The following is a 17,311-nucleotide window of genomic DNA, read 5'->3' on the forward strand; positions in this document are numbered from 1 at the left end:
AATCGCTGTATTTGACCGTGAGAAGAATGATTGTGTTGACCACTAGAATGTTACGTCACACTTTGGGAAGCCGACACTCTCCCCAGTGTCTTGGTGTAATGATATACAACTTTCTTTTGAGTGTAATTCAACACTTTCGTTACTGACCCACAATGATGGGTCGATGTCCTCATTAAGTAACCGCTGAGTTACGTCTGGAGGTCAGGTCTTTGAAAATGAAGGTTATGTGTAATAATCGCATGAGTGTTTGCACATGAGTTTCAGGATTCATCATGGCTGATATGCATGATGAGGATTCATAAGCCTGCCTAACTAATCTCATTCTTCCATGTAAGGTACTCCAGTGATCAGGGACTGACGTATCATCCAAGTATGTTGTGTTAAGAGCACGTAAAAGGACGTGTAGTAAACTATCTGAGAATGATTCCTCACAACCTAATGTAAACAACGTTTTAAATTCCTCCCAAGATGTACAGTTTCCAATGTCATCTGAGTCATAAACAACCCTAGCGTAATTGTTAGGCTGGTGGAAATCAATGAGATTTTTAGCAGCCGATATAAGCGCTCTGTCTCCTGAATCACCATTATCTTCAACAATGTCCTCTGCATTTCTAATCCACCGATCAGAATTTGACAGTTTACCATCAAATAACTCGTGTTGTTCCCTAGCTTGTTTTAGTGTGAAAACAGTTTTTTGTGAAGGATTTGATTGTCCTGAGTTTTTGTGATGTGGAGGGGGAGGTGGGTGTGGGTGTGGTAACGTGTAAGGAGGTTTCTGTGGGTCATCTGTGTCACCAGAATCTGTCAAAACAACTTTGTGTGACGTCACCATTTTAGAAGGCTGGTTCCGTTTATAATAAGAGATTCTAGGTAATTTCCGAAGTACATATGAACCTTTACGATTACCGCGTGGAATATCTTCGGACATGTAATACAATCTTACATAAAGTATGTAAGTAATAACCCCCCAAAAAATATTTAAGATATAATTAACAATATTGACCTAATACAAAATACATAACATAAATATTATTTGAAAATATTGTAATGAAATAAAGGACATGAAAGGCTGGCATAACAGTATAACATATGAATACCAGACTCTGTATATGAGAGGTGCACATAATAGTATAACATATCAGTAATGGACTCTATATATGAAAGCAATCATCACTAAAAACAATAGTACCAATGTATGAAAACATAAGAAAGAATATATGCAAGAATAACTGATAATCTATATTAATTTGCTGAACTACAAAGATGAATAATCATATTACCCAAAATATATAGATGTCTCTATTTATAGACTAAGAACTAGTATCACACAAAAGGAGCATATCTCACAGAGTGAACCATTTTGACACAGTTCTTATCTGAATCATCAACTGACTCACTTCCCAAGCTCTCTCATCCACAACAGACTGCATACTTGCCCCTCTTTCCAAAACTCTTGCATTCACCTCCCTAACAACCCCATCCATAAACAAATTAAACAACCATGGAGACATCACACACCCCTGCCGCAAACCTACATTCACTGAGAGCCAATCACTGTCCTCTCTTCCTGCACGTACACATGCCTTATATCCTCGATAAAAACTTTTCACTGCTTCTAACAACTTGCCTCCCACACCATATATTCTTAATACCTTCCACAGAGCGTCTCTATCAACTCTATCATATGCCTTCTCCAGATCCATAAATGGTACATACAAATCCATTTGCTTTTCTAAGTACTTCTCACATACATTCTTCAAAGCAAACACCTGATCCACACATCCTCTACCACTGCTGAAACCACACTGCTCTTCCCCAATCTGATGCTCTGTACATGCCTTCACCCTCTCAATCAATACCCTCCCATATAATTTCCCAGGAATACTCAATAAACTTATACCTCTGTAATTTGAGCACTCACCTTTGTCCCCTTTGCCTTTGTACAATTGCACTATACAAACATTCCGCCAATCCTCAGGCACCTCACCATGAATCATTCATTAAATAACCTTACCAACCAGTCAACAATACAGTCACCCCCTTTTTAAATAAATTCCACTGCAATGCTATCCAAACCCGCTGCCTTGACGGCTTTCATGTATAATCCCTGGGGATAGGGGAGAAAGAATACTTCGTGCGTATTCCCTGCGTGTTGTATAAGGCGACTAAAAGGGAAGGGAGTGGAGGGCTGGAAATCCTCCCCTCTCGTTTTTTCTTTTCTTTTTTTAATTTTCCAAAAGAAGGAGCAGAGAAGGGGGCCAGGTGAGGATATTCACCCAATGCCCAGTCCTCTGTTCTTAACGCTACCTTGCTAACGCGGGAAATGGCGAATAGTATGAAAGAAAAGAAAGATATATATAAAGTATGAATAAAGTGTGCGGGGTGGCGACGAGAATGAATAAAGACAGTAAGTATGAAGTATATACATGTGTATATAAGTATATGTATGTGTATGTATGAATATGTATAGGTTCAAATGCATAGGTATGTATATGGGCGTTTCTGCACGTGTATATGTATACATGTGTATGTGGGAGGGTTGGCCCATTCTTTCGTGTGATTCCTTTCGCTGCCTCGCTAACGCGGGATACAACGAGAAATTATAATTAAATAAAGTATACAAGTAATGGGAGTGTGTGTCTGTGGTAGTAGTGGGTGGGTGTGTTAAGCGTGGAAAGGAAGGCCAGTTAAAGTCCTTTTTTGTAGACTGGAGGTTTGAAAACGGGATTTAACGGGCCTCGGTGCCTCTATATATGGTGAAATACGTGCTTGCCATTGGTTGACAATGATCTACCATTGAGAGGGCTGCATTTGATATAGTTTGATAAGTTGTAAGGGTGAAATTCCTATGTATTGTTTGGGTTAGGTAAAGTAATCAAGTAATCTCGTCTTCGGTGGCGCGAGCGCGTTTTGTTTACTAGCAGACACAAACTCCCTCCCTATTGGCTGAAGGAAAGCCATAAGCTCCGCCCACCCTGCCTCACTTGATCAGGATGAAGGTTGAAAGGCAATTTTTTACAATCATCTCAATGTATATAGGGTAAAAAGTAACATATAATGGTGTCATAAGATAGAGCTTGCTGTGTTGTCTATGTTCCATAAGATACATACAAAGAAAAATGCACATTTCACAAAAAGCACACGATGATAGGCACAGAAGGTACAACTGCTACTTTTACGTCCATCTGACCCGGTATATATAAGAATGTTCCTATGTATACATCATCTTTTCTAGCCATTCGAGAAGGTTCTTGCTGCTCCTGTCTCAGCCACGTGTTAACCACGTGGATTATGGAGGATTAACCGCCAGATCCCACGAAGAAAGAAGAAAGAAGAGAGAAGACAGAAGAAAGAAGTGGATTGTAACGTTGCCTCCCGCGTTGGTCCTTCCCGCGGGAGACCGTTACGGTGACGACGCCGGCAGGCTGTTCCCTCACCACCCTCGCTGCTCCCCACACCCCCGCGTTGCCTCCACTCCATCTTCACATCCCTTTTTTATTTTTTATCTTTTATCATCCATCATCCATCTCTCGACCGTTTGGCTTGAGCAATCTCTACCCCAGCTTCCCCAACCCATTCTGGAAAACTCATTTTCCTGAGGAGTGGAGGCTGGAGTGGACCTGTTCTCACCTGACGGGGTGGAGACCCTCACACTATCTCTTACCTCTCCCCTACCTTGGACCGTCGAGCCTCCCTCACTCACGTTTTCTCGCACTAGGACACTGATGCCACCAACATGCCGCCCGACATACGTCTAAGATCCCTCAAAACTGATTGCCCCCCTCCTTCCACGTTCGAACTCCTGTCCATCGTCTTTAAGACCACTGAGATCCGTCCCATTAGGGTCATTCAATTACCCTCGAACAAATACCAGTTTAAGGTTTGCTTGGGCAGAGATAGTGATTTAGATAGAATCCTATCTAAGCCTCTCCTTGATGAACTAGCTAAAAACAACTACCAAATCGTTCAGGGCCACTGCCCCCTTCAAGCTAGATGTACTATTATTGCCTACAATGTTGATGAATCTATCTTGTCCCTCAGCCCTTCGGAGATTGTTGAAGCCATCAATGGTGAAAACAATGACGTTAATGTCATCAACGTCTATAAACCGAATAACTCCAGATCAATAAAGATACAATGTTCAAACCCGACCGAGGCTGATCACCTGCTCCCCCGGGGAGTCCTGTTCCCCATGATCTCTGTGCCAGCAAAATCCCTGAAGAAAGATGAACATCTTGACGTACAACAATGTTTCAAATGTCTGAAATACGGACATGAGACTAAGAACTGTAAAGAACCCCACCAAACCTGTAGTCAATGCACGGAAACTGGTCATGGTTTTCGTGAGTGCAAGGCTCAGGCAGCGATGTGTGTCCACTGTAAAGGTAGACACGTTGCTGTATCTGAGCTGTGCCCACGTAGAAAGGAACAACTCCGCGCAGTGAATCAGGCACAAAAATCCAGCTCACCTCCTTCCACAAACCCTCACCTCTACGCAACAGTTGCTGCTGCTGCTCCTCCCCCTGCCACCCAAGCTTCTCCTATCCCAACTACTAATTCTTCAGACCTCCTCACCCTACAAGGTAGGATGCATGCGTGCTACCTAAAAGCGTTGTTCCTGAGCGGGGAAGATAAGTCGGAATTCATCAGAATTTTCGATTTGCTGCTTGCTCATAACAACCTACCCAATGTACGAGCTCCACCTGCACTCCTCAGCTCCCCCGCCACCAACCATCCCTCACCGACCCCTGTCTCGTCCACCACCCTGACCCCTAACGAAAACGTATCCCAGGAGACCCCCAGTAACACTTCCAACTCTCCCCCAACAACTCAACCTGTCACCCTCCCAACTTCCAATACCTCCTCCGCACCCCCTAACACAACTCCATCCACAACCCCCCAACCCAACACCAACAATCCTACTGTCTCTCCAAATACCGATTCCTCTCCCACCCCCACCGTCCCAACTTCCACCAACACGACAGTTCCCCCTGAACCTCCACTCACCAATCCCCACCTCCCCCCTTCCCCCTCCCTCCGTCCAATGCCTAACCCTCCTAGAGGAGCCCCAGCACCTGACCTTGCCGACACACCAGACAACCCACCAACGGTCAACCTTAACCTTCAAATTGTCGACAATGACCCTCTCCCCTCCCCTCTCCCCTCTCCTGACCCCTCACCAGATAGATCCCGACCCAAGACTAGAAACATGATACAAGTGAAACACTCAAACGGTGCGTCAACGGCCTTCATCGACAACAGACACAGAATAATAAACTTCCATAAGTCGTAAAATGCTAAAAATCTTACAATTTAACTTGCGCAGCTATCACAATGGCCGTCATCTGATTGCCACTCTCCTCGAAGAGAAAAAACCCGATGTTGTGATACTTAACATCACATGTATCACCAACGGATACAAAATTAGACATTGCGGGTATACATCACGACAGTCTCCAGACAGTAGACACGAGGGAGTCGCCATTCTCATACGCAACACCATCGAACACGAATACCTCGCCACCTCATGGCAATACGAACACTTTCTATCGGTTAAGATAAACACAATACATGGCTTAATTTTCTTCTACACAACATACTCTCGACCCAACACTACCATTCCATACACATATCATACACATATCCCAGTCTACCTTCTAGCTGACCTCAACGCCCAAAACAGAACCTTCCACCACAACAGAAACAATTCTCATGGTGATGACTTATTCGCTTTATGCTCTTACAAACGTCTCAACTTCCTAGGACCTTACTTCCACACTTTCAGTGGCCCAGGAGGGAAGGGCAGACCTGACCTTGTCTTCTCCAACAGAGCCAGTAATTATCTTCATAATTTCTTGTCTCCAGGACCACTGTGTGGTTCCGACCACATCCCTATCTTTCTTCATCTCTCGTCTAACCCTATCCTCGTCCCATCACCCTCACACTTCCACTACAAAAGAGCAGACTAGGAGAACTTCAGACACTCTATCCAACTGCACTTACACCACAAACTACGAAAATCACCCAATAACACTAATAGATACAGAAATAGAACATACACACGAAACAATCACACAGGCAGCTAACATTTCTATTCCCAAATCTTCATTTACTTCAAGATATTCCTTCTTTCCCTCTCCCAAAACAACAAGACTCCTCTCGTGCTACCGTCGACGCTTTGAGCAAAACAGACATCGTTTGGGCCTAGTACAGTGGGACCTCACATCACAACAAAACCACACACTCAACAGCCTTCTAGAAGACCACAATAGACACTGGAAATCTCTTATCACCACAACAGAACAACACCGGATCAAATCTCCTCAAGAGTTTTGGAGCAGAATCCGAAAACTCAAAGGAATATCGAAAATATACTTTGATGGGCTAAATGACAACACTCTACACCATAACCCACAAGACATTGCCAACATTTTTCAAAAACACTGGGAAGGTATCTTTCACCCTCACCCCCCCCCCCCCCCCTCACCCTCTGGCGTACGAAAACACTCAAATTGTCACACAACACATACAAAACAGACCCAGTCACTTCTACCCAGAACAGATCATACACCTCCAATCGCTTTCACACGACCACCATCTCACAACTCCCATAAGATCGAACGAGGTCAAATTCCTCCACTTCAAATCACCCAAAGTAGCCCCAGGTAATTCAGGCATTGGTTACCAGCTACTTACACATCTCCCTAACAACACTATTAGAGCCATCACCTTCCTCTTCAACGTGGCACTAGCCTCTGGCTATTTTCCCGCGGTCTTCAACACAGCAACAACCACAATGATACCTAAACCCAACAAATCCAACAGAGACCCCATGAACTACAGATCATCAGCCTACTTGAGTCCATTGGGAAGACATTTGAAAGAATCTTAAACAACAGACTTAGACAACACCTAACAAACAACAACCTACTCTCACACAAACAGTTTGGCTTTCATCAACATCGCTCCACACAAGATGAACTTAACATCATTACGAACTACATAAGAAACAACACGCGGACACACAAAATGACCGCACTCATCACAAAAGATGTTGAAAAAGCCTTTGACACCGTGTGGCACGATGGATTGAGGTATAAACCAAGCACCCAATTCCAACTCCCACAACCCATCATTAAGCTTCTCTCTAACTATCTTAGCAACAGAAAAACCCGAATCAAATACAGAAAGAATTATACAAACTACTTCTTCCTTAATGCCTGTGTACCCCAAGGCTCCGTGCTGGCCCCCACTCTCTACACACTCTACACAAATGATCTTCCCAATCCTATACACCTGGACTCCATCACTCTCCAATATGCAGATGATGTCACACAGCTAATCAGAACCAGAACCCTCATACACTTAATCAATAGAACCCAACAGGAAATTGACCACGTTTCGCTCCGGGAGTTAAAATGGAGGATTAAAACAAATCCTGCAAAATCCAACATATCCTACTTTAATGTACGTCAGAGATACAACGTAACTAATGTCTACCTACACTCCCGTATACACCGACATTTACCCATTCCCATCTCAAACACCAACACTGTCCTTGGCCTAAACTATGATGTACACCTGAGAATGAACCGACATATACAGTGTAGAGCGGCTATTGCGAGAGCGGAGCTCACAAAATTGTATAGATTCAGAGAGGCGCAATTCAAATCCAAATTGCACCTCTACAAAGCATTAATACGACCTCTTATCACATACGCCCCTTCAGCTCTGGAACTCGGAGCCAAATCCAACATCCGTGCACTCCAAATCATTCAGAACAAAGCTCTACGTTGGGTTTTTAACATCAAATGGCACGAGTTCATCAGGAACACAGAACTTCACGAGAGAGCACGAATCCCTCCTCTAAACATCTACTGGAGGATATTGTTTGAAAGACAAGTAGAGCGATTTCAAATACATCATACTCACTGGATTGATTACTTCAACAATCTCCTGGGAATAGATCACCCAGGTAACATGTTTAATATACAACCTGGACAACATCCAGTGCCAATATATTAAAAACTAAAAACCTATATAGATCTTGCTGCTAAGTCCCCGAGGGAAACGCCTTGGTAAAATCATTGTCCATCGGCCAGAGATACGATCCATCTCCTCCTATATCCCTTGAAGAAAAAAAAAAAGAATAATTAAATAATGAAAATAAAAATACAGAAAAATAAAATAACATAAAGTGATAAAAAAATGAATAAATAGATAACTAAAATAAAACCTTGCCCTCCACTCATCATCTCCGCCCTTCTTAACCTATTTTTCCTATGCAAGCTGGGTTAAGCCTGGCTCTTTTCCTCCCTCTAAAATTCACTTCCTCTAACAATTCTTGCTCTTTCCCCCCCTCTCTTTTCCTGCCCCTCCTTGGAAGGGACTTATCTATCATCATTATTGGTTCATTGGCATCACAGGCGGCAGCGTCAGCTAGCACATCCACCTTATAAAATGAATAAAACTTAAAATACGGATTTATGAACTGCTTTTTATGAAGAGAAACTCTGCAAAGACAAAGAAGACCTGTGGACGCGAGGGGAGGAGGTAGTTGCCAGATACCGCGATATTTGTCCAAAACATTTTGCAGATTATGACGTCACTACTTGAGGCAATGTACCGGCTGGAGTGATGACGTCATGGAGGTTGACGTCACCAGGTGTGTTGTAGCTGGAGTATTGTTAGTGTTGTGGCAGGTGAGCCTCATCAGCCACCCACAGTGGTTCACTACCATCCTGGATGGTGGTCAAAATATAGTCAACAATATTAGTAATGATGGCGTTATTTTAGGTGACATTAATGGCGGCGGCTGTATTGGCGACTCATATAATGTGAGAGAAGTTGTCTTATGCTCACGTGAGTACCTGACCTTGTTCAAATGACAATGTTAATATATCATTATCATCATGATCATCATCATGTATGTGTAGTGATGATGATGATGATGATGAACATTAATGATGGTGTAAACATGACCCAGAAAGATGGGCCAGGAAGATGATGGCTATTAGACACATTGGTTGTGGCAAGAAATATTGTGGACACCAAGTTAGCGTTGTAAGATGGGACACCTGCACTCACACCCACCCACCCACCCAGGCTGACCTGCACTCACACCCACCCACCCACCCAGGCTGACCTGCACTCACACCCACCCAGGCTGACCTGCACTCACACCCACCCAGGCTGACCTGCACTCACACCCACCCACCCACCCAGGCTGACCTGCACTCACACCCACCCACCCACCCAGGCTGACCTGCACTCACACCCACCCAGGCTGACCTGCACTCACACCCACCCACCCACCCAGGCTGACCTGCACTCACACCCACCCACCCACCCAGGCTGACCTGCACTCACACTCACCCACCCACCCAGGCTGACCTGCACTCACACCCACCCACCCACCCAGGCTGACCTGCACTCACACCCACCCACCCACCCTGGCTGACCTGCACTCACACTCACCCACCCAGGCTGACCTGCACTCACACCCACCCACCCACCCACCCAGGCTGACCTGCACTCACACCCACCCACCCACCCAGGCTGACCTGCACTCACACCCACCCAGCCAGGCTGACCTGCACTCACACCCACCCACCCACCCACCCACCCAGGCTGACCTGCACTCACACCCACCCACCCAGGCCGACCTGCACTCACACCCACCCACCCACCCATATAACTGACCCCCAGACGTTCTCTACTGACGCCCCGTACAGCAGCAGGTCAGGTTGGGCCACAACCAAGAGCCGGAGCCATTTGACCTGGTCGTCCACAACTGCCCCATCCACAGGTGTGGGTGGGTGGGTCGGTGGGTGGGTGGGTGGGTGAGTGGGTGGGTGGGTCGGGGTGTTAAGGTGTGGTTTGAGCCCCACTGGGCAATGTTGCCCCCAACCACATCCCTGACCTGACCTGACCTGACCTGACCTGACCTGGCCTGAACCCCACTGAACATGAATCCAGACTTGCCACACAACAGCCATCATAGTGGCCCTCATGACATCACTGATGACGTCAACACCACCACATCATGACGTCATCATCATCATGTCATCACTGATGATGACGTCAACACCACCACATCATGACGTCGTCATCATCATCATCACTGATGACGTCAACACCACCACATCACATTTGGTGACGTCATCATCATCATCACTGATGACGTCAACACCTCCACATCACACTTGCTGACGTCATCATCATCATCATCACTGATGACGTCAACACAACCACATCATGACGTCATCATCATCATGTCATCACTGATGATGACGTCAACACCACCACATCATGACGTCATCATCATCATCATCACTGATGACGTCAACACCACCACATCACATTTGGTGACGTCATCATCATCATCATCACTGATGACGTCAACACCTCCACATCACCCTTGGTGACGTCATGATCATCATCATCATCACTGATGACGTCAACACCACCACATCATGACGTCATGATCATCATCATCATCACTGATGATGACGTCAACACCACCACATCATGACGTCATCATCATCATCATCATCATCCAGGTCTTGACCCAACGTGACATCTGCTATACCAAATATATGGCGGGCGCGCGCGGGAACACACAATTTGGTGGCTGAGATGTTAGTCGTGTTTTTAGGTCCATTTTGGTGGTTGATTCTAAATATGGCCTCCTCAGTTTATCATGTCTGGTTATCGAGATATAATGATATGATACCAGTAATTGTTGTGTCACATACAACCATCGTGCATGACAACAAATCATTATTGTTGCCTTTTTGATCAAGAGAAATGGCTTCATACAAGTAGCATTGGTTGATTTATGATTAAATGATGATGATGATGATGATGATGATGATGACATCCACAGATAATGGTGACGGTGACGAGCCCAACCTAGAAAGTTATATATCATCATGGTTCATCATGTCCTCACACATGTCACGTTTGTGCTCACCTGACCCACCACAATCACCTGCAATGATCCAGCACTGATCCACCATCACATGGGTATCCCAGTGTCCCAGGTATGGGTATCCCAGTGTCCCAGGTATGGGTATCCCAGTGTCCCAGGTATGGGTATCCCAGTGTCCCAGGTATGGGTGTCCCAGTGTCCCAGGTATGGGTATCCCAGTGTCCCAGGTATGGGTATCCCAGTGTCCCAGGTATGGGTATCCCAGTGTCCCAGGTATGGGTATCCCAGTGTCCCAGGTATGGGTATCCCAGTGTCCCAGGTATGGGTATCCCAGTGTCCCAGGTATGGGTATCCCAGTGTCCCCGGGATCTTTCTTCCATGGTTCTTAAATCTTGGTGGAATGGTTGAGCCAGTTCCTCACTTAGGTTGTCTGGCCAAGTGGGTGTGGAGGTAATGCACTTTGATGTTCATTTTACAGCCAAGTTGAGGGAAAGAAGATGGCAGGTTCTCCACTAGTTCAGGGTAGTTATCTGCTTTATGGTGACCAAGACAATTTCTTACAACCACAGTGAACGAAGACCATGCCTCTGCCTCAACATTGGTCATTGAATCTTGTAAATGTGGGTCTTTCATGAGTTCCATGATTTGTGACCCGTCGACAATACCTGCCTTCACCTTCTCCATGATCAGCGCTGGACATTTTCTGCCTGTGTAGTCAAAGCAGAGTGTCCTTCTTTGTTCCAAATCTTCACAAACTGTTTCATTAAACCTAGTTTGATGTGCAGTGGTGGTACAATGATCTTATCTCTGTCAACCAAGGGTTCTGCCATTACATTCTTGTCTCCAACCAACATGTTTTCTCTCAGAGACCATTGTTTTCTCAGCCAGTGCTCATCCTCAGCTCTACTATCCCAGAGACAGATAAAGCTGGGCTACTTGTTGTACCCAACCTGCTGACCCAGGAGAAAAGTCACCATCTTAAGATTCACACACATTAACCATTGGTCATGGTGGTATGATATCTTGTGTAAGACCAGGACGATTGTGTCCTGCTGTTCACACATCATAGTTGAACCACCAATTGGGAGTGATCCATATTTGTTGCCATTGTGTAGAAGCACAACATTTTAAGCTCCACTTAGAACTACCTATGCTCATGAGAGGTTCATTTATTGATAAGTGCATTATCTGAAAAACTGTATCTCCTAGAAGGAAATGAAGGTCATAATCTTAGTCAGTGGCGAAAATATACCTAGATTCATGTCTAAATTCTGAAACAACAAAATGTTTTTAAAAATTTCCTCCGCAATATATATATATATATATATATATATATATATATATATATATATATATATATATATATATATATATATATATATATATATATATATATATATATATATATATATATATATATATATATATACGCATTCCTCACGTGTCGTAGAAGGCGACTAAAGGGGACGGAAGCGGGGGGGCCAGAAACCCTCCCCTCCTTGTATTTTAACTTTCTAAAAGGGGAAACAGAAGAAGGAGTCACGCGAGGAGTGCTCATCCTCCTCGAAGGCTCAGATTGAGGTGTCTAAATGTGTGTGGATGTAACCAAGATGAGAAAAAAGGAGAGATAGGTAGCATGTTTGAGGAAAGGAACCTGGATGTTTTGGCTCTGAGTGAAACGAAGCTCAAGGGTAAAGGGGAAGAGTGGTTTGGGAATGTCTTGGGAGTAAAGTCAGGGGTTAGTGAGAGGACAAGATCAAGGGAAGGAGTAGCACTACTCCTGAATCAGGAGTTGTGGGAGTATGTGACAGAGTGTAAGAAAGTAAATTCTGGATTGATATGGGTAAAACTGAAAGTTGATGGAGAGAGATGGGTGATTATTGGTGCATATGCACCTGGGCATGAGAAGAAAGATCATGAGAGGCAAGTGTTTGGGAGCAGCTGAATGAGTGTGTTAGTGGTTTTGATGCACGAGACCGGGTTATAGTGATGGGTGATTTGAATGCAAAGGTGTCATGTGGCAGTTGAGGGAATAATTGGTATACATGGAGTGTTCAGTGTTGTAAATGGAAATGGTGAAGAGCTTGTAGATTTATGTGCTGAAAAAGGACTGGTGATTGGGAATACCTGGTTTAAAAAGCGAGATATACATAAGTATACGTATGTAAGTAGGAGAGATGGCCAGAGAGCGTTATTGGATTACGTGTTAATTGATAGACACACGAAAGAGAGACTTTTGGATGTTAATGTGCTGAGAGGTGCAACTGGAGGGATGTCTGACCATTATCTTGTGGAGGCGAAGGTGAAGATTTGTGGGGGTTTTCAGAAAAGAAGAGAGAATGTTGGGGTGAAGAGAGTGGTGAGAGAAAGTGAGCTTAGGAAGGAGACTTGTGTGAGGAAGTACCAGGAGAGACTGAGTACAGAATGGAAGAAGGTGAGAACAAAGGAGGTAAGGGGAGTGGGGGAGGAATGGGATGTATTTAGGGAAGCAGTGATGGCTTGCGCAAAAGATGCTTGTGGCATGAGAAGCGTGGGAGGTGGGTTGATTAGAAAAGGTAGTGAGTGGTGGGATGAAGAAGTAAGATTATTATTGAAAGAGAAGAGAGAGGCATTTGGAGGATATTTGAAGGGAAAAATGCAAATGAGTGGGAGAGGTATAAAAGAAAGAGACAGGAGGTCAAGAGAAAGGTGCAAGAGGTGAAAAAGAGGGCAAATGAGAGTTGGGGTGAGAGAGTATCATTAAATTTTAGGGAGAACAAAAAGATGTTTTGGAAGGAGGTAAATAAAGTGCGTAAGACAAGGGAGCAAATGGGAACTTCAGTGAAGGGGGCTAATGGGGAGGTGATTAACAAGTAGTGGTGATGTGAGAAGGAGATGGAGTGAGTATTTTGAAGGTTTGTTGAATGTGTTTGATGATAGAGTGGCAAATATAGGGTGTTTTGGTCGAGGTGGTATGCAAAGTGAGAGGGTTAGGGAAAATGATTTAGTAAATAGAGAAGAGGTAGTAAAAGCTTTACGGAAGATGAAAGCCGACAAGGCAGCAGGTTTGGATGGTATTGCAGTGGAATTTATTAAAAAAGGGGGTGACTGTATTGTTGACTGGTTGGTAAGGTTATTTAATGTATGTATGATTCATGGTGAGGTGCCTGAGGATTGGCGGAATGCTTGCATAGTGCCATTGTACAAAGGCAAAGGGGATAAGAGTGAGTGCTCAAATTACAGAGGTATAAGTTTGTTGAGTATTCCTGGTAAATTATATGGGAGGGTATTGATTGAGAGGGTGAAGGCATGTACAGAGCATCAGATTGGGGAAGAGCAGTGTGGTTTCAGAAGTGGTAGAGGATGTGAGGATCAGGTGTTTGCTTTGAAGAATGTATGTGAGAAATAATTAGAAAAACAAATGGATTTGTATGGATCTGGAGAAGGCATATGATAGAGTTGATAGAGATGCTCTGTGGAAGGTTTTAAGAATATATGGTGTGGGAGGCAAGTTGTTAGAAGCAGTGAAAAGTTTTTATCTAGGATGTAAGGCATGTGTACGTGTAGGAAGAGAGGAAAGTAATTGGTTCTCAGTGAATATGGGTTTGCGGGAGGGGTGTGTGATGTCTCCATGGTTGTTTAATTTGTTTATGGATGGGGTTGTTAGGGAGGTGAATGCAAGAGTTTTGGAAAAAGGGGCAAGTATGCAGTCTGTTGTGGATGAGAGAGCTTGGAAAGTGAGTCAGTTGTTGTTCGCTGATGATACAGCGCTGGTGGCTGATTCATTTGAGAAACTGCAGAAGCTGGTGACTGACTTTGGTAAAGTGTGTGAAAGAAGAAAGTTAAGAGTAAATGTGAATAAGAGCAAGGTTATTAGGTACAGTAGGGTTGAGGGTCAAGTCAATTGGGAGGTAAGTTTGAATTAAGAAAAACTGGAGGAAGTAAAGTGTTTTAGATATCTGGGAGTGGATCTGGCAGCGGATGGAACCGTGGAATCGGAAGTGAATCATAGGGTGGGGGAGGGAGCGAAAATCCTGGGAGCCTTGAAGAATGTTTGGAAGTCGAGAACATTATCTCGGAAAGCAAAAATGGGTATGTTTGAAGGAATAGTGGTTCCAACAATGTTGTATGGTTGCGAGGTGTGGGCTATGGATAGAGTTGTGCGCAGGAGGGTGGATGTGCTGGAAATGATATGTTTGAGGACAATATGTGGTGTGAGGTGGTATGATCGAGTAAGTAATGTAAGGGTAAGAGAGATGTGTGGAAATAAAAAGAGTGTGGTTGAGAGAGCAGAAGAGGGTGTTTTGAAATGGTTTGGTAACATGGAGAGAATGAGTGAGGAAAGATTGACCAAGAGGATATATGTGTCGGAGGTGGAGGGAACGAGGAGAAGTGGGAGACCAAATTGGAGGTGGAAAGATTGAGTGAAAAAGATTTTGAGTGATCGGGGCCTGAACATGCAGGAGGGTGAAAGACGTGCAAGGAATAGAGTGAAATGGAACGATGTGGTATACCGGGGTTGAAGTGCTGTCAATGGATTGAACCAGGGCATGTGAACCGGTAAACCATGGAAAGTTGTGTGGGCCTGGATGTGGAAAGGGAGCCGTTGTTTTCCGTGCATTATTGCATGACAGCTAGAGACTGAGTGTGAACGAATGTGGCCTTTTGTGTCTTTTCCCAGCGCTACCTCGCACACATGAGGGGGGAGGGGGTTGTTATTCCATGTGTGGCGAGGTGGCGATGGGAACAAATAAAGGCAGACAGTATGAACTATGTACATGTGTATATCTCTATATGTCTGTGTGTGTATATATATGTGTACATTGAGATGTATAGGTATGTATATTTGCGTGTGTGGACGTGTATGTATATACGTCTGTATGTGGGCGGGTTAGGCCATTCTATCGTCTGTTTCCTTGCGCTACCTCGGAAACGCGGGAGACATCGACAAAGCAAAATAAATAAATAGATAAATAAATAAATAAATATATATATATATATATATATATATATATATATATATATATATATATATATATATATATATATATATATTTTTCTTTTTCTTTTTTTTTTTTTTTGCCGCTGTCTCCCGCGTTTGCGAGGTAGCGCAAGGAAACACACGAAAGAAATGGCCCAACCCCCCCCCATACACATGTATATACATACGTCCACACACGCAAATATACATACCTACACAGCTTTCCATGGTTTACCCCAGACGCTTCACATGCCTTGATTCAATCCACTGACAGCACGTCAACCCCGGTATACCAAATCGCTCCAATTCACTCTATTCCTTGCCCTCCTTTCACCCTCCTGCATGTTCAGGCCCCGATCACACAAAATCTTTTTCACTTCATCTTTCCACCTCCAATTTGGTCTCCCTCTTCTCCTCGTTCCCTCCACCTCCGACACATATATTCTCTTGGTCAATCTTTCCTCACTCATTCTCTCCATGTGCCCGAACCATTTCAAAACACCCTCTTCTGCTCTCTCAACCACGCTCTTTTTATTTCCACACATCTCTCTTACCCTTACGTTACTTACTTGATCAAACCACCTCACACCACATATTGTCCTCAAACATCTCATTTCCAGCACATCCATCCTCCTGCGCACAACTCTATCCATACCCCACGTCTCGCAACCATACAACATCGTTGGAACCACTATTCCTTCAAACATGCCCATTTTTGCTTTCCGAGATAATGTTCTCGACTTCCACACATTCTTCAAGGCTCCCAGAATTTTCGCCCCCTCCCCCACCCTATGATCCACTTCCGCTTCCATGGTTCCATCCGCTGCCAGATCCACTCCCAGATATCTAAAACATTTCACTTCCTCCAGTTTTTCTCCATTCAAACTCACCTCCCAATTGACTTGACCCTCAACCCTACTGTACCTAATAAACCTTGCTCTTATTCACATTTACTCTTAACTTTCTTCTTTCACACATTTTACCAAACTCAGTCACCAGCTTCTACAGTTTCTCACATGAATCAGCCACCAGCGCTGTATCATCAGCGAACAACAACTGACTCACTTCCCAAGCTCTCTCATCCCCAACAGACTTCATACTTGCCCCTCTCTCCAAAACTCTTGCATTCACCTCCCTAACAACCCCATCCATAAACAAATTAAACAAATTAAACAACCATGGAGACATCACACACCCCTGCCGCAAACCTACATTCACTGAGAACCAATCACTTTCCTCTCTTCCTACACGTACACATGCCTTACATCCTCGATAAAAACTTTTCACTGCTTCTAACAACTTTCCTCCCACACCATATATTCTTAATACCTTCCACAGAGCATCTCTATCAACTCTATCATATGCCTTCTCCAGATCCATAAATGCTACATACAAATCCATTTGCTTTTCTAAGTATT

Source organism: Panulirus ornatus, chromosome 12, assembly GCF_036320965.1.
Source record: "Panulirus ornatus isolate Po-2019 chromosome 12, ASM3632096v1, whole genome shotgun sequence".
Classification (NCBI taxonomy): domain Eukaryota; kingdom Metazoa; phylum Arthropoda; class Malacostraca; order Decapoda; family Palinuridae; genus Panulirus; species Panulirus ornatus.